A 21,788-nucleotide genomic window follows, 5' to 3' on the forward strand; every position below is an offset into this window, starting at 1 on the left:
TTCGATTTTAATCTTTAACGGGTACTAAATCTGAAATTTCTGTTTGGCATTGGTATTTCATGCTATTGTGTTCATGAATATGCTTGTTAATATATATGAATGTGTCTTAATATGTTATCACACTTGCCATGGTTGTATGTCTTATATTTTAGCCCTTCAATGATGCTTACACTTATGCAAGTTTATTCTAGTTACTTGCTTGTACTAACTAACTTAAAACATTAATCTAAACGGAAACTTAAGGGGGTGGCTAATGGGGTCTCGATCACATGAGTATTATTATGAGATAAATTTATATCCCAATTGAATTGTTTGGCGGTGCGTGTTTCCTTTCGAAAGTTACAGTCTTGCGCAAGTAGTTGTTCGAAACCTTTGAGCGGAGCGGTTGTATTCGGATCCTAGGTGGTTTGGTGTAAGAGGGGAATGGGCAAGGCCCTATTTTACCATCTCTTCTGATGCCCTGTGGTTGGCACTAGGCGGTACATAATCATTGGTAGGCATCCGAGGTAAGGTCTGCAACAAAGTAGCAAAAGTGGGGGCATACCGAATAATCCGCGTCCGATTCTTGTGGTTGGGAGGATGAAGTCTCTTTGGGGGATTTCTAGTTTACTAACACCTAACTTTGTAACCCTTTGTTTGTTTAGTTGAATATCTTGCTTCATTACTTGTTGTCATATTTGGGATTTTGTATTCGTCTAGGAAAAAAAAACGGGGTGTGTGAGCGTTTACTGGGCATTCAAAGCTCACGGCGTATCATGCTAGGTGCCGAAGAGGAGCTTATAGCTGGAGACCACGAGCCAGAAACCTTCGAAGACATTTGGCTATCTTAGAAAAGTTAGAAATTTCCCATTTGATATTTTGTAAGGCTCATATGAAGATTTAAATTCTCTTTTGGGATGTAATGTAATGGAATGAGCTTTTGTAATTAAGGATATTCACGGTTATTATGTACTTATATTCTAACACCAATATAACCCCTAACGTTGCTTATGAGACCTTTTGTCAATACCTCTTAAGATCTGCCAAAAAGGTAGTGCGCTACCTAAGAAAGGTGGACTTAGAAGGGAGGCTAATTTGACTCCTCCGGCGATCTGGGATCTTACTTGGTTATTGACCATAGGACTTATTAGTGACTTTCCCTTGACTATAACCAATAGTGTAGAATTTGGGCGTCACATTTTAAGCAAAGTGTAAGTCCATCTAAAAAATGTTCAACTTGTTACAAGGATTATACGGGGTGTGTTATTGAATTTCGGGAGCGTGTTTCACTTGTGAGAGGATAGAACATCTAATGAAGAATATGTTTGAAATTTTTGTGGTAGAAGAGATCAATCAGAATATGTCTAGTACATACAAAAGTCTTAAGTCAGAATATGATATATTTACCGAGACTGTTTAGTCGGATGAAGCCATGTGCTTTTGGGGATACGTTTAACTACTGAAGCCATAAACCTATATGGATTGGCTTCTCAAGAAACATCGTAACTTCCATATATGAGTAACATTCTTGTAAATGTTCACTTTCAAAATGATATTCGCAAATGTAAAGATATTTTTGTATAAACGATTGTTTTAGAATTTGGCTATGCTATTCTATATTTTGCTCTCGAAATGTTTTGACATGATTAGTGTTCTAATGCTAGTATTTTCTAAAATGACAAGATGTGCTGCAGAAGTCTGAAATACTTATGATATGGTACGTTTTATTGAAATTATGTTCTTAAGTGTATATTTTGAAACGTTATGAAATGTTATGTTTTCCAAATGTTATGTTTTTCTATATGATAACAACCATAAATGAATTCTCTGTGCATAAAATATTGGACCAGATATCGTTCTGTCAAGGTTAAATATGTCTAATGATATTGGGAATTATCCTGTCACTTGAAAATCTCTGAAAAGTCTGATAAGTTTATGATAATATGCCTCTAAACAACGTGATGTGTGAAATTATAAAAGGTTTGATGAACCTTATGTATTACATATTTATGAACAATGCTTTGATCATGATAAGTGTTTAGTTTTATTAATCTGAATATGATCTATCTCTCTTTTGGGATTGCCTTCACTACTTGTATATAAGATGTCAATTTGTTAAGTGATAATATTCCTTTAATGTTCAAAATTTTTTGCTATAACTTAACATATGAAACAGTATCTGGGGATTATTAACCATTTAATGAAAATACATTGAACTCATGTGAAGAGAACATTGAAGGGTAAAGAAGTTACTTAAGAAGGAAGAGAAATAAAACGGGACAGAAATGTATAATTTGTTTTCCTTGCGAGTAACACAAGTTTGGAGGACCAAACTTCCTAAAGGGGAGAAGACTATGATAATCTAACCCGTATTAGACTTAATTATGCAAGTGCTCATGTGTGTGATATGAATTTGCATGTTTACTTGTGTGAATTACTTGTTTGAATTATGTGGTTATGAATTTCTATTTGTTAGGTGTAGGAAAATCTGTCAAACTCACATCTTTGAACTGCAAACTGACGGTCTTAGAGGCGACATAAACCAAAACGGGTTACATATCTATGATCAGCATTATTTTTAGAGTCCAATGTGAATTTTTGTAAAAATTTGATTTAGAAAGAATTAATTAGATTTATTAAGTGAAACTTTAGTTATTTAATCTTAACTTGGATTAACTAATCGTAATCAATTATGAACCTAAGTTAAGAGTACTAAATAAGAGCTTGGTATGAAATTATGAGTTAATTGGGTGTGTGTTGATTGTGATTTAAAGTTAGATCTGTTGATCGTATAATTATCTATTATGATTATGACTTTGAAACTGAAATTGACGACTTTAATGGGTCCAGAAACCGAAATAGAGTGCATGGATAGGTTAATGGGAATTTTTAGAGTCATCTGAGAAGTTGAATTGAAATTTCATTTTGGCTGATTCGTTAAGTCATGTTTGGCTCTTATTATTGAAGTAAGCTTTTGGATATAGAAATTTATGAGACAAGTATAAATATAAGTGTACTCAGCTCATATTTTGCTCATTCTTATCCCCTAGGAAGCAAATATCTGAGGGAAATAGAGGGAGAAGAAGAGAAAAGTGTAGATATTGAAGGGGAAACTTAAGATTTAGCTTGGATTCTCCAAGATTGTGCAAGAATAAGGGTTTGTGAAGGCTTTAAGTAAGATTTTACCTCTCAAACCTTGCAGATCATGAATTAAGAGTTGGATTTATGGATTTTATGGAAGCTTTTACATGTATTTTGTCATATAAGGCAAGAACGTGGAATGATTTCATGAGATTCATGTTTATAACTTGTTTTCTTGCATGATTTCTATGATTCTTAAAGATTTCAAGGGACTTTCTCGATGGATTTTGGAATTGTATCACATGCATAGCTTTTGATTTTATTCTTGACTTCAAGTCTTTGAGCTTGTAAATGGAATTTTGGTTTTTCTTTGAAATTACGATTTTGATTGAAGTTAGAATTGTTTAATTCAACATGGTTTTGAAAGGTTTTGGGTCTTGATTTGTATAAAATGAAGTTGATTTTGTATAAGGTTGAGTTCCAAGTTTAAGCAGAATTTTGGACTAGTTTTTAACCCATACCGCACGTGCGGCCTGGAGCCCCGCACATGTAGAACATTTTCTCCGCTTCATTTTCGATTATTCTTTAATTGCACGTATGGTCCGTACATGCAAAAGTGGTTGCCGCACGTGCGATTTTCAAGGCAGACTAGGTTGTGTTTTTGCTCTGTTTTCCTGACTTCTGGGCCTCCATGTGCATGGTTTTCAAATGTATTTTGAAGACATATGCATCTCATGAATACGAAGAAATCTAAAGAATGAATAAGAAAAATGAACTGAATGACTAAGTTAATGCAAGGACAGTTAGGCCATATGAATATGTAATGATATGATATATGTTGTACTATATGCATTGTGATTGTTGGTCAAGATGCGAAGACCGTACAACTGTCTCTGGAAGCCCACTGTGAGTAACAGTATTGTAAAGATATGTTCTTATGTATTTATTTTGATACACGAATGATGTGAATTGTCTGCAATTGTGTTTTATTTGAAATGCATGAGGTTCAAGAATGCTATATGTCCTGTGAATATGAAATGTGAACCTAAGGTCGTTCTGTTTAAGTGATGATATGTTGGGCCCAAGAATGTTCCATTCTATGTGAGAGATGGAGACATGCAGATGTTCTGTCTACTCTACAAGATATGTTTGGACCTGAGGTCATTCTGAACAGCTGTTAATATGTGGGCCCGAGGCCGTTCTGTATTATTATATATGGCCCGATGGCCAATCTGTATTATATGTGGGCCCGAGGCCATTCTGTGTCATGGGTGGGCCTGAGGCCATTCTGATAGATGTTGGGTCTGAGGCTGTTCTATGAACCCAAGGTCATTCTATAAATGTGATTAAATAAAAAGTATGAATTTATGTTATTATGCTTACTATGCTGTTGGGCCCGAGGCTGTTTTGTTAATAAAGGTGATTATGGATAACGTTGTCAATGTTGTACTTTAGATAAGTATCATGTTCATATAACATGCTTTCTTTTAATTCAAGATTAGTCCTTCGACTCTTTTTATTTTACTATTATTCATTGATCTTCGCTCACTCCATTTATATACTTGTATGTAGGTGATCAGCCTGGAGGTAAACCCTATAGTTTGCCTCAGGATGTTTTTCAGTGGACCCGACATGTCGAGTCTCCAAGTTGAAGCATTGTCAGTTTGGTTTTATGTGAATGTTAAGTCTTTTATTTTGGTCCGTGATAAGTTGGTTTTGACAATGTAACTTGAGAATTGGGATATGTGGATAAGTGTTTGATCTTGTTCATATAAGCACTGCTCAATGGGCATTATGTTATATTATTTCCTTCCGCCTTAGGCCCGCTATTATAAATATTTGTGGTTTGTATGAGGTCGTAGGTAATTGAGTGATTACTGGCTGGTCATGGTCCAAAATTTTAGGGGCGGGCTTGGGTCATGACAACGCACCTCCTTTTCAATCCTTGGTGGTGGCATTTCTAAGATGACCTTGATCTTGGATGGATCTACTTCAATTCCTCTCTGTGTAATTAGCAAACCCATTATTTTCCCTACAATCACCCCATAAGTGCATTTTTGTGGGTTCAACCTCTGCCTGTACTCCCTAATCCTTTAAAAAAACTTCTCTAGTGCGATGTACTGGCCTTCTCGCTCTTTGGATTTTACAATCATGTCATCTTTATACACCTCGACTTCTTTATGGATCATGTCGTGTAGTATTGTGGTTGCAGCCCTCTAATATGTAGCCTCGATGTTCTTCAACTCGAATGACATGATCTTGTAGCAATAGGTACCCCATGGCGTGGTGAACATAGTCTTTTCTTTATCCTGAGGCGCCATCAAGATCTAGTTGTACCCCAAAAATCAATCCATGAACAATAACAAGGCATGGACGGCAGTGAAGTCTACCAACTCATCAATGTGTGGCAATAGAAAATTGTCCTTCGAACTAGCCTTATTCAAATCCTTGAAGTTGATGCAAACTCTGATTCTGCCGTCTTTCTTCAAAACAGGAACGATGTTGACTAACCAAGTTAGATATTCGGATATCATCAGAAATCCTGCATTGATTTGTTTGGTGACTTCTTTAATTTTCAGTACCCAATCTAGACGAATTCTGTGGAGTTTCTACTTGACTGGTCAAGCGTCGGGGTCGAGAGGGATCTGTGTTGTACAATGTCAGGATTGATTCCAGGCATGTCTTCACAGGACCATGCAAAAACATCTTAGAAACCTTTTAACAAAGCGATTAAACAATCGCGTTCCTTCGAAAACAACGTGGAACCAATCTGGACTAAGGGTGTATCGTTCTCAGTACCCACGTTAATTGCAATGATCTCATCTATGCAAGGCATAGCACACCTCTCCTTCTCTTGGTCAATCAAGTTTTTCAAAGTCCAAGGAATTTCTTCTTCATCGTTTAAGTTAAAATTTTGAAAATCGTTATCAGCACAGCAAGCTAAAGGCACAGAGAAGTAAGCAAAATCAACTGCATTTCCATTGATAAAGTCAGGGTCTTACATTACAGTTGACTCAAAAGAAAAACTGACAAAAGACCTAGACAGGACTTTGGCACTCGGGTTACCCCCCCTAGAAGTGCCAGACTCAAACTCCTCAGACTGACTCGAATTTGACTTCGAGGCAACAGACTCGGTGAAATCAGACTAAGGCTCATCATCTGATTAAGAACTATCAATAGAGCTCCTCTTGATTTGCCAAAACTAGGCATGGAGGCTCGGCTATGTCCATAATGAGATCGGTGTAATCCACTACTGGTTCATCCTCGATCACAGAGATATTAACACTATCCCCCAGGTTCATGGGCTCAGCCCCTACATTGGAATCCTCCAGGAGGTCAGCCAGTGTTATCCCCAATAGTTCCTCTTTATCTCTATCTGAGCTTGCACTACTGTCTTGCCTGATATTGATGCTTGGGTCAATCCACTCCACCTTACTATCTGACAACTAGTGATTGAGAAAGATCTCAAACCCAGGTTATTTCTTCTTTGTTTCTTCTTCGACCCACTGCTCCGAGAATCCACAAAAAGGGAAGTCTTTTCCTTGACGGACAAAGCGTCTCTTTAGGGTTCCCCTGATCGGCTTATAGACCAACTCAAATTGCCTCCTGGCTTTCTTTGCTTTGATTCTCTCCTTCAATTCGTCTCCCATCCTTTTCCAATCCTCGGCAGTCGACTCATACCCCAACCTAAAAGCATGGGGGGTTATAGCTTACTTCTTTGGCAACAGTATTTCCCTGCCTTCCACTTTTACCTAGTCCCGATCTGGGAAGGTGTCCTTGCTTGTTCATCATATATATATAGATTGGGCACTCACATAGTCCCCCTCATTCTTTGCCATGACAGTTTGTACCATCGTACCTATGCCAAGGAGAGCCTAGAGAGGAACACATCCTTTTCTCCATGCAGTATTTCCTATGAGCGTGTGGTGGTTCCCAGGGAAAGGTGGATTAAAGAATAGCCACAAACAGTCGTAATCCCCCTTTTGAACGGATACTTCGCCAGTTCGTATACCGTTGAAGAAACAACCTTCATTTGGTGCAGCCAAGGTCTGCCCAAGAGTAGATTGAAGGTTGTTGGCACATCCATCACATGAAATTCAACCTCATGTTCGAATGGACCAATCAGTATTTGGCTCTTAAAAGTTCCCATGACATTGCGACTGGTATTGTCATAAGCTTGGATGGCATGGGTCGTAGGCGTGAAGTCAGTGGGCTTGAAGCCTATGGCATAGGCAGTCCTTGCCAGATATACATTGATTGTTGAGCCGGTGTCCACCAACACTACTGGGATCTACTTCTTTCGGCTTTCCAAGGTTACATGCAGAGGTTTGTTATGGTTGGCCCCCTTGGGTGACAACTCTTTGTCTATGAAAGACAACAATGGAGTAACATCCCCATATGTGACCAAAGACACCAGTTGGTTGGGCGTGACGTCTATAGGCGGCTTGGTCTTGTTTAGCGCCTCCAGGAATGCCTGCCTGTGTTCCCGGGAAGCCATCTGCAGCCCCCAAATTGAAATATCTGCCTGGATTTTCTTTAGTTGCCTCAACCCTAGGTCTTCTTCTATCTCATTCTCTTTCATCTTCTCGACCTCTTTCCCAGAGAGTTCTCCTTGGTCTAGGGATGGGGGTTTGAAATAGGGACCACTTATTGTCATGTGATTGATCTCTTCCATATACCATGTATTGTCAGGAGTGCCGGTCTTTCACCATTCATAGATGCAAGTGAAGCTTAGATCATTGTCCTTCCACCATTCTCCCGTGGTCATTGCAAGGCCACTGTTTAGCTCTACCCAAATCATGTTCACATCGCACCTTCTGCAATTAGGTAGATATGGCGAGTTTAGATAGATTCCTGAAAGGATCTCCTTCTTCCATGTTTGAGTACATGCTCTGTCGGCACATTACTTCTCCTCTGAGGATGACACAATTTTTGCCTCGCGATAATGTTTCAGTTTCCTCGGCATCTTCTCTCTGTTACTAGATTCCCATTCAGACTTTTCTTCAATGTTGACGTCGCTCTCCCTAACTCGATGTCCTCTTTTCCTTTTCCTTTTACCTGCTTCCGGTCTAGTTTTGATCTTTGTATCTCATCCATTCTCTCTTTTGAAATTGTTCTAGCACTTGTTTCTTTTCAGCAATAGTCATGTCCTCAGACTTGTTCTCGTCAATTTCTCCTTCTTTCGGACCCTTTTCTTCGGTCTTCCTTCCTTCAATCTTGATTGTCTTTTTTGTCTGCTCCTCTATGTCAGATTCCTCTTCATTGCTTACCAACCCATGGCTAGATTCAGGCTAGCTCCGATCCCACCATCCGATCTGCACACTTCCCACATCCTCTTCGTCAAAGAAATAAAGGTTCTCTAAGTCTTGCTCTATCTTTACTAAGTCATCAAGATTTTGTTCAAGCCAGTCATCAAGACTTTGCTCAGGCCTATTTTCTTCAACAACATTGATGCAAAGTGAGTTCGGTAGTATGATCGCTAGCTTTTGTTGGCTAGAAGCCACAATATACTAACTGGGATCAAACTCTTCCATGGGTGATGGTCCCTTCCCCGTAATCTAGGTCTTAGACAACCCTTTTTTCAATGACTTTCCCTTCTCTTCAACTACCACCGCCACCACAGGCTTTGGTTGTGTTTCAAGTGTTATATCCATCATGAACAAGTCTATACCTTCAGGAATAACCACCTCGGGTTTAGGCAAATGGGATGGGGTGATTTATATGCTGGGGTTGAAGACAGGCGATAGTGTTTAAAAGGCGGGAGATAGTGTTCAGATGAGGTTGATATTTTTGGGTGGGGGGACTTGGTTGTGGGCGGGCAATGGGTTGGTGGTTACATTTGGCTTTGGGGCTATGATCTTATTGTCGATGAGATCCTGGATCTCATGACGAAGACGAAAGCAACAGTCAGTGGGGTGACAATGCTGTTGGTGGAAGATACAGTATTGAGTGAGGTCAAGTTTGGCTGGAAGTGGGTTAGGGAGAGGTCAAGGATCAAGGGGCTTAAGATGCCCTTTGTCCATCAGAACCTTGAGAGCATGAGTTGGACTTATGTGAAGAGGAGTGAAGGTTCCAAATTGGTTTCGGGCTGGGCCGGTGGTTTGTGAGGTTGTGCTAGCGAATGGATCGACCATCTTGGCTGTTGTGGTGACGGTACTAATTTTGGCAGGCCTAGGAATAATGCTATTGCTAGCATTAGTACCTCTAGTAAACAGCCTTTTTGCTGGTTCACTTGTTCTTTGGATAAGTCCCTTCTTGAAAGCACTCTCAATCTGAACCCCCAATTAATGTAAAGCAGCAAATGTAGATAGTGGTACGACTATCATTTTATGTAACATGTCTGGTTCAAGGTTCTGAACTACTGATTGAACCTGTTCCCGCTCTGAAGGCCTGTTTGTCATTTGAGCTGCCTTTGCCTTCCTCTAGCAATGAAATTGATAAAGGTTTCCTTGGGATTTTGTAAGGTTACCTCCAGGTCGCTGATCATTACTTCTATCTCTAGTATTGTAGGATTACTGATTAACAAATCACTTAAATAGTTCTTTCCAGTTACGCTTGGTCGAGTCTTCCAGTTTGGCATACTAGGTGGCTGCCACTTCTGATAAGGTCCTTTCAAATATTGACAATTTTTGAGCTTGTGTGAAGCCCATTGGTTTCAAGATATCTGAGAAGAGACAGACATGGACAATAGGATCTCCACTTCCATCAAATCTGTCAATGTGCTTTATTTTGAACTTCTCGGGCAATCTCACAGAAGCCTCAGTTTAACTGTCTTCAATGTCTAGGATGGAATTGAAGCCTTGAGATTTCTTATGCATCTTCTCCAGCTTGGCGATTTTTATCATGGCAGGATCGATGTCATTGATGTTGAAATGAAGAATCCTCCATGAGGTTGTGCTGGAGGCTTGAAAGCCTGAGCCTGTGCTAACACCTCTTGGAGATCCTGAACTTGAAGGTTTTTAGTTAGCGAAGGTGGATCAAGATTTGGCTGGGTAGCCGGGACTGGATGTGTGGTAGATGTTGATGCCCTAGATAGGCGTCACATTTCAACAATGGTCTGATCTTGCATAACTATCCTCTAGTTTAGTGTATCCATGGCCTGTTGAAATGCTGTCATCATAGCCGTAACTTCATCCGCACTTTGCGCCATTAGAGATCTAGACGAGTCAGATATTGGTGAACTAAGCGGGTGAGAATGAATGGGTGACTGATAAGTGCTCTATACTAATTATAATTGTCAGGTTCTTCTCCTTTGAACAACTAGTGGGAGAGAGACTAACACTGGCTGACCGTCCATCAATTAGATCTCAGATTTTGCAAAGCCTACCTACGCAAGTCCACAAAACATAGGGATATCAGGTCTCTCTGAAGCAATGATTTCAAGACTACCTAGCAAAAGAAATAAAGAAAAACAAAAGAAATATTCGAAAATCAGATAGCTCCTCCGCCCAAATTTGTAATAGATATGATCACAGTTGTATGACCGTACTCCTTACTGATAAAACTGAATTCTGCCTCACAAACTGATACTGAACCGATAATCTGAATTCAAGAACCCTTGTATAGATCCAGAGTATAGCACATAGCGGGTAAAGATAGCCAAAACACCCCTATGAGGGGGTACGGTTACCCTGTCCTAGCTTTGGCATGATCCCGAGTTTCATTATTTCAAACAAGCGGGTTCAAAAAATCCTGAATACGGGTAAGCATCCTATCCTATGTTGGAATAGTCACTAGAGCTTTACTATATACGGTAGGCCAATTGGTCAAAAGAGTACCTAAGCAAGGTTACCTAATATACCTTTCACATCTAATACGAAAAAAGTAAAAGGAGGATCAAGCGGTACAGCGGTAACCCAGATCCAAGGGTTGTGTTCCCAATGTGACATTGCCTACGTCCTACCAGCCTTTTGGCAAGCTTTTAGTATGCCTCCGGTCACTCGAGCGACACTTCTTGCACTCGAGCTATCTATGCGTACATTAGTTTGTAAAAAGTTACTTTTGAGCCACTTTTTCAATTCTCTCTCTCTCTCTCTCTCTCTCTCTCTCTCTCTCTCTCTCTCTCTGTAAACATTCTAAAGACCATAGATCTATACCCTCTCTCTCTCTAAAACTCTACTTCTCTCTACAAATACACCTAGATCCATGGAGTTCTTCACCCGTGACCCTTTGTTAAAAAGGTTGAGCATACCATGGACTTTCTTTTGATCCAAACGAAGTTGGGTTTGGGCAATGTTGAAGTTCCTTCACTCTTTCTCTCATCTTTTAAGCTTGAGGTAAGGATTCTCCGTACTTTTTTTATTTTTTATTTTTTTTATAATGATTTTTAACGTAGATATTTGTCTTTACAAAACAACATTGTGATTTGGAGGAATTTTTGACAATCCTAGGGTTTGCCTTGATTTCAAAAGAGGGGTTTTCAAATGTTTTGTTGGAAATGATTAAGAGAATGTATTTATTGTTGAGTTATGATGAATTAGTGGATTTTTGCCTTTGAAATGCGTTTATAAAGAAATGGGGGTTTTACCTTAAATAATGTTGATTTTGAAAAGATAAATGAAATTGATGTTGGAAATGTGGAATTGGGTTGATATTGATGAGGATGATGGAGTTGGATATGTATTATCACTCACATCTTGAAATTTGGAAAGTTTATCTTTATTGAAAATTAGGAGAATTGAAATATCTATGTCGGGCTATCGGTGGAGGATACCTTTGATTGTTGTAGAAATTGTATGAGAATTAGGAGAATTGAAATTATTGTCTCATCAATTTGCATCGAGCATTATTTCATATTTATACATTGAAAATGTTTATTGTTTTGAGAAAATGGGTGAATTTGGGAAGTATGTGTTGTCTCATTGAAATAAATTGGCCTAAGTGTCCATGGTGAAAGTCCTAAAAATTGCGCATATACATGGGTATCAATCTTGCGGATGAAATTTCCATGAAATAGTAGTGCTTGTAGAGCCTATGTTTACATGGGTGCCGGTTTATGGTTTCTCGCGGACGAAATTTTCATGAAAGGTTGGAATTGTTTTGTGATTTCTCAGAGTGTGATTCACTGCCCGATTTTCTATTGTAAAGGAAGTGATTTATGAATTCTAATATTAACCTGGCATTCCATGGTTTTGAATAAAGATATAAAATGCTTTGATACGAGCATTACATATGCATTCACTTGTATCTTTGTTAAGATTCATATACTGTGCTGAATTATTTCTGCTGGGCATTCGCTTACCTTATGTAGGGAAAAAGAAATTTAGGTGCTAATGATATGGCTCCACCAAGGCAATAGCTTGGGAGGATTTGGAGCAAGAGCTTCATTTTGTTTGATTGTTGTATATGCTTTGTACAGGCCAAGGGCCTTTAACTATATTGTATTTAAATCCACTTTTGTTGTAACCAAGTATCATCTTGGAAAGTTATAAGCCTTTCATATTATATCTCTTGTTGTAATAGATGCTACAGATTCAGGGTTAGAGTTTGTGAATGTCCAAATGCATGTGTTATCTTTTGTATAATTCAAATTATATATGAATGGAAAGGATATTCATTTTGAAAATGCGTTATCTTATTTAATTATATGTCATGAGCTATCATTATATTTTCAGTGCGTTACAACTTGGTATCTGAGCGTACCGGTTTTGAATACTTTGGGTATGTGAGGAGTGGTTCTTACCACAATGGGTTTGTCTCACTTGATAGAGATATTTGTATGTGTGGTTTGCTTTGTGATAACATGTTTATGTGGTTAAATGGGTATGGCATTTAATTTCTAAAATGTTGATTGGGTCTATGAGTTTTTAGAATTCCTGTTAGAAGAGCACTTGATCACTGTTATTTCTAACTGGAACTTTGGCTACGTCGTGGGACGATCATTATCTAGAAAAGAAAGTTGTATGTGTTTATGTGATTGTCTGCTTATGTGGAGTGAATTAATTGTTGTCCATCGCTTTAGGACACGAGTGAGTTAGCTTCGGCACATTTGTAAATGTGCTAATCTTTGTCGTTACCTTTATTAGGATTCTAGGACATGGACGTGGTTGTCTTAGGCATGGCAGTCTTAGACGAGTAGGAGGTGCTGTTACCAGTTGAAATTCTGGCACAGGAGGAAAGGGTTGGTCAGGCCAATATGGCCGAATAGGTTGGCCAACAGGCTATGGGCACTTTAGCCTGAGAAATGGCCAGACCTTTGCGGGAATCCATGGACATTCTCAGGGCTAAGAATCAAGTCCAAGCCCAAGTTGAGGAAGTAGGGCCATCATTCTTGAAGAGAGAGTTCCTCTGGTTTGATCCAGATGAGTTTTTAGGGGATCCTAAAAAGCCTTTAAAACCGTATGAATGGCTCGAGCAGGTGGTGAAGACGTTCGAGATACTTGGCATCGCGGACAATGGGCTAAAAGTGACCTTGGCATCCTTCCAGTTGAAGGGAGATGCGGGTCAATGGTGGAAGTATGCGCGTGGGTGCATTAGAGTGACTTGGGAGGCCTTTGTCAACGTCTTCCAGGACAAGTTTTTGCCTCCCACTGCTAGGGAGAAGTTGATGGGCCAATTCTTTAAGCTCAAGCAGCTTAATTTGCCAGTAGCTGAGTTTGAGGTAGCTTTCACAAGCCTCTCTATATTTGCATGAAACTCGTGGCGATAGAGAAATGTTGTTGTGTAGAGTTCGAGAAAGGATTGAGGACCGGGCTTCTTTTCAAAGTGGCTGGATCGATGATTTATAGGGACTACAGACGGCTTGTCGAGCCAGTAGCTTATCTTGAGACTGTAGTTCAGGCGGATGAGGGGCTGCAGGAGGAGCCAGGAGTTTCAGAGTGGGGCACGGGACCATAAGAGGTAGTAGGGTTCCACCCCATAGTAGTTCCAGGGAGCACAACTTAGATACACCTTTCCTATGCTGAGTTCGGGTTCAAGGAGAGATAATTAGAGAGGTTTCACTTGTTTTAGATGTGGCCAATTGGGTCATAAATCTCTAGCTTGCCCACAGAGAGGACGACGGCAATAGTCTGCACTGTCTTTGGCTTGTCCTTAGAGCCAGAGTTAGGGGAAAGGGCAATCGCTTACCTGTTATGTGAGACCCCTAACATTTGTAAACCTTATTACGTTCTTAAATTTTGAGTTATTATAATAAAGCCCGTAGTTCTTCGTTTATTCACAAATTTAACCATAGAATCAAAGACTTATCGCGAATAAATCCGTACAAAACTAAATCGACCCCAATAACTTAGTAATCTCTTTTACATGCTAATATTAATTATGAGGCCCCTGACTTTTGTAATTTTATTTAGACCCTTCTTTTTGAACTATTTCAATATAGACCCTCATTCCTTTATTTTCAATTTTAGTTGTAGAGCTGAAAATGCACACCAATCGAAAAACTAGCAAATCTTGATTGAAACCAGGAACACAGGGAGCATTCCAAAGCCCTAATAATAATTAAATTAATTCCCTAACTATATTTGCCAATAAAAAACCCTAGGCTTTCGGTTCTCATTACGACTCGCCGTTTAATTCGAAATAAAGAAACTTTAACCGAATGGAAGTTCTAGATCCTAATTAAATTAAATAATGCACTTAAATAATGTTACAATACATGAATTAAAACCAAAGCCCTCACATTTTTATTAAATCACTAATTGACCCCGAACTAGTACTATATATATACACTTGTACCTTTAAACCTATATTATACACTATGTTTTTCAATTTCCAACAATTGTACACATGAAAAAAATAAAAGAATTCCCTCAAATTCCCCCACATGGCCAGCCACCCTAGGAAAGTGAAATGGATACAGCTTTTTCAAACCATATCCATGAAAGCAAGGAAAAGTGTTGGCCAGTACCCCCAAAACATGGAATCATGCCTCCACCCTAAGTCCACTCCTAACCAAATCCTAACTAGATCATGATTAATTGTATAATTAAGGCCTCTAATCACTCACCATTCCATTAGATTCCAAGTAAATCTAAAATATCCAATCCAATTCCAACTAATGGGCACTTTAGACCTTTTTCACCAATTTTCCTATAAAAGAAACCTCACCCTTAGCAATTTACATACAAGAACACACATAGAAACACTTCATTCGGTTGAGAGGAAGAGAGGTGAAGAGGGTGAGCTTGGTGGCAGAAAAGAAAGAAAGAAAAGGTCTTGTTAATTAACCAACCAAGCCTCAAGTAAGCCACATTACCATCTCTCATTCTATTTCCTTTTTCAAATACATGATATTAGAAGTTTAAAACCATACTTTCAGATGTGCTATAATGGTAATCATGTGTTCAAAGTTCACTACTACAAATATAGATAAAGATCACACTTTTTTGGTGTGATGTATGTTTTTTAATCACACCTTTTAAGTTTTATTAAAGTGTGGTCTTTAGGAGTGTGATTAAAAATGGTCATTTTTAATCACACTTTTTAAGTGTCATTAAAAAATGCTTTCATCACATCTTTTAAGTGTGATTAATAATATTTAGATCACACCTTTTAAGTGTGATTAAAAACATTTAGATCACACCTTTTAAGTGTGGTTAAAAACATTTAGATCACACCTTTTAAGTGTGATTAAAAACTTTAGATCACACCTTTTAAGTGTGATTAAAAATATTTAGATCACACCTTTTAAGTGTGGTTAAAAACATTTAGATCACACCTTTTAAGTGTGATTAAAAACTTTAGATCACACCTTTTAAGTGTGATTAAAAACATTTAGATCACACCTTTTAAGTGTGGTTAAAAACATTTAGATCACACATTTTAAGTGTGATTAAAAACTTTAGTTCACAACTTTTAAGTGTGATTAAAAACTTTAGATCACACCTTTTAAGTGTGATTAAAAACATTTAGATCACACCTTTTAAGTGTGATTAATAACTAATAAAACCTGTGATAAAAAAAAATTGACATATTTAAAGAATAATCAATGTTATTTTTGCACGCGCATTTGAATAATGTAATACACACTATATACTATATTTTGAATCACAACCATATATTGAATGAAATAATATCATATATTTCATAAATGAAAGTTAAATGTTTAAAAGTATATGCAAAGAAATTAATAAAAAAAAAATTAACTGTGATTACATACATTAAAAAATAAAAAATAAAAAACTTGAAAAAAGTAAGTTCTTGAATTCTTTGACCATATTTTGCATCTCTCCAAGAAATTTCTGACCTGAAAAATAAAAAAAAAAAATAATTTAAAAACCGCCAGAAGCATATGAATAAACTTACTAATTAATTTATAAACTTACATTTAGATCACACCAAAAATAATGTAATTTATCCAGTTGTTAAACTGCCCCAATCCTTTCCCCACAGCCACCAAAAATGACATAATTATTTTGATTCTCCACACAAATAATATAAAGCTACAAAAGATATTGATACCCTTGTAGAAGCCAAAATAAATCATCAAGGCATGAATGATTTCAAACTTTCTTAAGCTAGAATAATTTAATAATAAAACAAAAAAGTGATCTAAAACTCAAGATATGCACTTGTAGAAAATGACAATATTATTTGAGAAACAAGACATTTAATAAAAGATTAGATACTAAGCACGACACAACAAAAAGAGTAGGGGTAATATGTATACATCCACTCACTTATAGATCAGTGTATTGTGCTAGTCTAAAACAATACAGTCTACACCATTCAAGTTTTTTCGGTGTCACTTATAGATCCACTCACTTCTCTCAAATTACTTCTTCTGGTTTTGGTCAGGAAGAATCAGAAGACGATGCCTTACTGATCATTGTGTCCCATGGAAAATTTGGAACTCCATTTTCATTTAACCTATGAATTTTTTTATGAATAAAATTGGTGTTCCATAAATAAACACAAATAGAATAATGATTCATTGCTCTATATTATACTATGAAGTACAGATACTTTGAGAAGGGAGTCGTATCCATATGATAGCGATATTGGATATAGGTACTCCTTGGATACTGGCAAATACATATCCAATATTTGATATTAATTTTCTTAAATTTTGAGAAGTAACGGATACTCTAAGTCACGTATCCAAACTATTGAAGTTAAGATTGTAGTAATTCTTGTGTAGTATTAGAGTATATTGTCATGCTCAATGTAAGAATAGTTTTTTAATACTTATCTTATTTTTAATGGAAGAAGAAAATATTGAGTTTAGACTTGTACCCTTGTGTATCCTTGGTGTGTCATACATGTGTCTCATATCTATAGCCATACTTTGTAGGAACTATGGATAAACAATATATATAATGATACTAAAATGAATTTTAACAATTAAATAAGCAAATAAACTAGCATTTCTAAATAATAGTTTCTCACCATTCGCTGAGCTTACATATAATACAATACTAAAAATTATTTTTAAAAAATTCAACTTATCTTGGCTGTTTCAGTGTCCTATTTTTAAGATTTTGTCGCGTCGTTGTAGCCTTATCGTATATGGCAATAATTGCTCAATTGAACCAGATAATAAGGTGAGGCTTTCCTTAGATGTTCTTTTTTGGGAAATTCCATTTAAAGCTATTTTTTGGGGAATTGGGGCCTTTTTTTATCTAATAATTCTCCTTATCACTACTTTTTCCAGCTCTACTCATTTAAAAATTAATAAATAAAGTCCCGTTACTTATCTCGAAAATTTGACATTTAAATCAGTTTATCGGACAATTGAAGTAGTGTTTAACTCCCAACCAAATCCGGATCTAGACTCTTTATCCTTTATGGAGTAGCCCATCATAAAATTTGATGGATTAGTCATTCCCATTAAAACCTCCAGCCTGTGGTGTAGCTGGAATTTGTTTTTTTTATACCTTTGGATGGATTTCCCGTCGCTGTTTTAGCGTTATGAGTTATCTTATGACGCGTGTATGGTTATTTTTGGCGTTTCCTTGAAGCCTGGCTTTGAATTTTTAGGGTCCTTTACTTTTTTCCTGCCTCCTATTCATATATAGAGTAATAGACTGGCGTTGCTTGCTGTTCCCCGCATTTGTGGATTTTGTGTCAAGCTTAATTTTACACCTGTCAGTAAAGGGCCAACAGGTTTGCCCGTGGATATGATCTTATTACCATTTCTCCTGATCCTAAATTTTGATATAGAATTCCATGGGAATGTGTCCTTCCTTTTTCACTTGAATAAATATGAAAGGGCATGGAAATCCATCATCTAACAGTATTTTGAATTGCATTCTATATTAGTTTGTGATAGATTTCTGCTGATATTTTGACTATTTATCTGATAGGGTAAACTGGCATCTTACAATGAAGGCTCTTATTCTGGTTGGAGGTTTCGGTACTCGGTTGAGGCCATTGACACTCAGTGTCCCAAAGCCACTTGTTGATTTTGCCAACAAACCAATGATCCTGCATCAGGTATGAATGATATGATATCTTAGCAAATCTTCAATGTTTCATGTGTAATTTATTTCGATAAATTCAAGTATGTTTCTTCATTGAATTCCTTTTTTTGTACAAGTTCTTTGATATTAAATTGTTGACATGAGCAATACCAGTACACAATTCTTTTAATGATTCTTGTGTCCCTTCTAAAAGTTTCTGTTGCTTACATATTTCCATGTTCGACTCCTCTAGGCGAAACAGGTTGTTTCTGTTAAATGGGAAGGTTTCAAAGCCTAAGCATGTTATTGATAATTTGATTTCTCAAATCTTACAATTCAAATTTTGAATTCTTTACCAGGGGATTTCTCTGTTTATTTAAATAATCCGAATATAATAATCCCTATTTCATGACATTTCCTACTTTAAGTACTATCAAGTAAGTTTTGGGTAAGAAATACTCAAGTTCTTCCGGAAAAGACGAACTTCTGTCTGATTGATGAGAAAATTTCATACTACCTCATGCATATCCCCTTTTCTGTGTGTGTGTCATGTGTGCTCAACATAGATTAATGTAATTGATTTATGATTTATATCAGATTGAGGCTCTCAAGGCTATTGGAGTAAGTGAAGTTGTTCTAGCGATCAATTACCAACCAGAGGTAAAAAAAACTAGAGCTCTTTTTACTATGATAAAGTTCAATATCATTGTCAAGAGCAAAAAACATATTGGCATGCATAATAAAATAAAATAAAATTACATATATTCATTGTCATTTGGAGTTCAGCAATTCCAAATTAGAAAAACTCTACTTCATATCATATTTGAACGTTTGCTTCATTTCAAATAACTTAACTTTTTTCATATCAAATTACAACTCACACCCCAACTTCAATTTTGCTTCACATTTCAAAACTACCACCCACCAGTAATGTGTTTTGTGATTTTTCTTATCCAAAAATATAATTTAAAATAAAAACAGAAACAACGTTTTAGAAAGTACATTCAAACAAGCACAAAGACAGAAATCAGCTACGCAAACATAATCACAATCTCAAATCAAAAAAAAAAAAAAAAAAAAATCCATTTTCAAGTCAACAACAATACAAGATCTAAATCGAATTCAATCAGAAATAAAAAATAATAGTTGAAATTATTACCACTTTGCGCAATTTCTTGATCAAAGCCATCGGCTTCCTCTTAAGGCCTCTTTGGAACCTTTTCATTGTATAAAAACAGATCAATCAGAACCACTTCCAGAGTACAACAATACATAAAATACATATATATATATGTATGTACACATGTATCTATGTGCACAATCACAAACTCAAAATTCTACCTTCTGCGAGCTCGAGCGGTGAAGAGCTTGACGAGCTCATCGGTGGACATGTCAAGGAGAGCATCCAAATCGACACCCCTGAAGCTGAACTTCTTAAACGTCCTCTTCTTTGGCTGTCCTGTAGCCACCTCTGTTTCGATTTCCGCCTAACAAAGAAAGAGAAATACATATAGAAAGATGAGTGCTAACAGATGGATTAAGAGAGAGAAACTGTGTTGCAGATTGGAGGATGGATGTGAACTCACCATGGCTGTAGAGAGAGAGAATCAGCAAACCCTAATCTGAAGAAGTTTGATGCGTCGCGGCTAGGGTTTTGAGAAGATGACTGTGTGTGTGTATTTATAGTGTAACGCTGAAATGGAGGAAAAAAATATATAATCACACTTATTTAAAAAGTGTGATTAAAATGTATATACACTGCAATGTATATATAATCACACTTTAATTAAAATGTGTGATTAAAAAATATATATAATCACACTTATTTAAAAAGTGTGATTAAAAAGTAGTAGTGTATATATAATCACACTTTAATTAGAAGGTGTGATTAAAAAATATATAAATAATCACACTTTAATTAGAATGTGTGATTAAAAAATATATATATAATCACATTTATTTAAAAAAGTGTGATTAAAAAGTAGTAGTGTATATATAATCACACTTTAATTAGAAGGTGTGATTAAAAAATATATAAATAATCACACTTTAATTAGAATGTGTGATTAAAAAATATATATATAATCACACTTGTTTAAAAAGTGTGATTAAAAAGTAGTAGTGTATATATAATCACACTTTAATTAGAAGGTGTGATTAAAAAATATATATATAATCACACTTAATTGAAAAGTGACATAAAAAATAAATATTATCACACTCAATCAAATTAAGTGTGATTAAAATATTAATCTAGTTTTTTTTATCACACTTCTAATAAAAGTGAGATCTTTTTTTTTTGTCAAAGTGTGATCTTTAACTCTTTTTGTAGTAGTGGTTGATGAATTGGGCTTGATCCTTCTTCTACTCATATTTTCTCTTAATAAATGCAAAACTACCTTTTTTGTCCCATATCTCACATTTTTTTTTAAAGGCATACCATCACCTTTTTTTTAGTATGTTTTCATCACAAAGAAGTGAAAAATTTCCCTTAGTTGGTCTCTTTTTTCATCAATCTTCTTATTTTGATTATTGTGCATGAAAATCTGTTTTGCAGCCAAATTTCAAAAATTCTAGAAAACTATAGAAAAAGCTTTTGAACATCGGTTTTGTGTCAAAATATTCCTTAAAGAGTTAGCTTTCAAGAAAAATTAGTTCCATTGAAAAAGAGTGTGCGGTTGGTAAGAAAATCTAATTTTCGTAATGTTCAACGAATCTAGATAGTGTTGGAAAAAGCTATTCCATTTCTAAAACATGTTCTGAAAACTAGATTAAATTATCTACGAACCATAGAAAGGCCGAATTCAAGAAAAATCTGAAATAGCCCTTTTTGATTTTAATCTTTAAATGGTACTGAATATGGAAATTTAGTTTTGCATGAGTGTTTTATGCTATTGCGTTCATGAATATGGTTATTTACACATGATCATGTATTGGTATGATATTGCATGTGTTATGGTTATGTTCCTTTTCTTCGTCAATTGATGATGTTCATGCTTATGTGGATATTTCTATCTTGTAAAATTGTTTTAACTTTATTTTAAGACATCTAACTCAACAGAAACCTTAATTAGGGTGGTATTGGGTTTTTGATCACTTGCATAATAAAGAGATGATAATGTGTTATGTATAGATTGATGGGATGAGCTCTCTAATTGAAGGTTAAGTCTTGCGCAAGCGGTTATCGTGTTAACCCTAGAATGGAATGGACGTATTCGAACTCTTTGTGATGGTTTGATTGGTGAGATAAGGTTGAGTGCAGATGGGACATTCAAAAGGATAAAACTTTTTTGCGAAGGATAAGATTGGATTTAGGGTGATAAAACCTTTTACTTTTTTCCGTCTCTTTTGAGGCCCTGCGGTTAGCGTTATACGGTATATAACCGT

General features: G+C 36.4%; 1 long non-coding RNA gene across 1 annotated transcript; it reads right to left on the reverse strand.

Annotated features, from left to right (window-relative positions):
- Positions 1 to 19,558: 19,558 nt before the first annotated feature.
- Positions 19,559 to 20,123, reverse strand: LOC145804094 (uncharacterized). The gene is made up of 3 exons (XR_014345693.1): positions 19,988 to 20,123; positions 19,743 to 19,888; positions 19,559 to 19,618 (listed from the first exon to the last, which is right to left on the reverse strand). It is a non-coding gene; the product is annotated as an uncharacterized LOC145804094 (long non-coding RNA).
- Positions 20,124 to 21,788: the final 1,665 nt, after the last annotated feature.

The sequence above is a fragment of the Camellia sinensis genome, chromosome 12 (assembly GCF_055761805.1).
Source record: "Camellia sinensis isolate YWXY chromosome 12, ASM5576180v1, whole genome shotgun sequence".
Classification (NCBI taxonomy): Eukaryota; Viridiplantae; Streptophyta; class Magnoliopsida; order Ericales; family Theaceae; genus Camellia; species Camellia sinensis.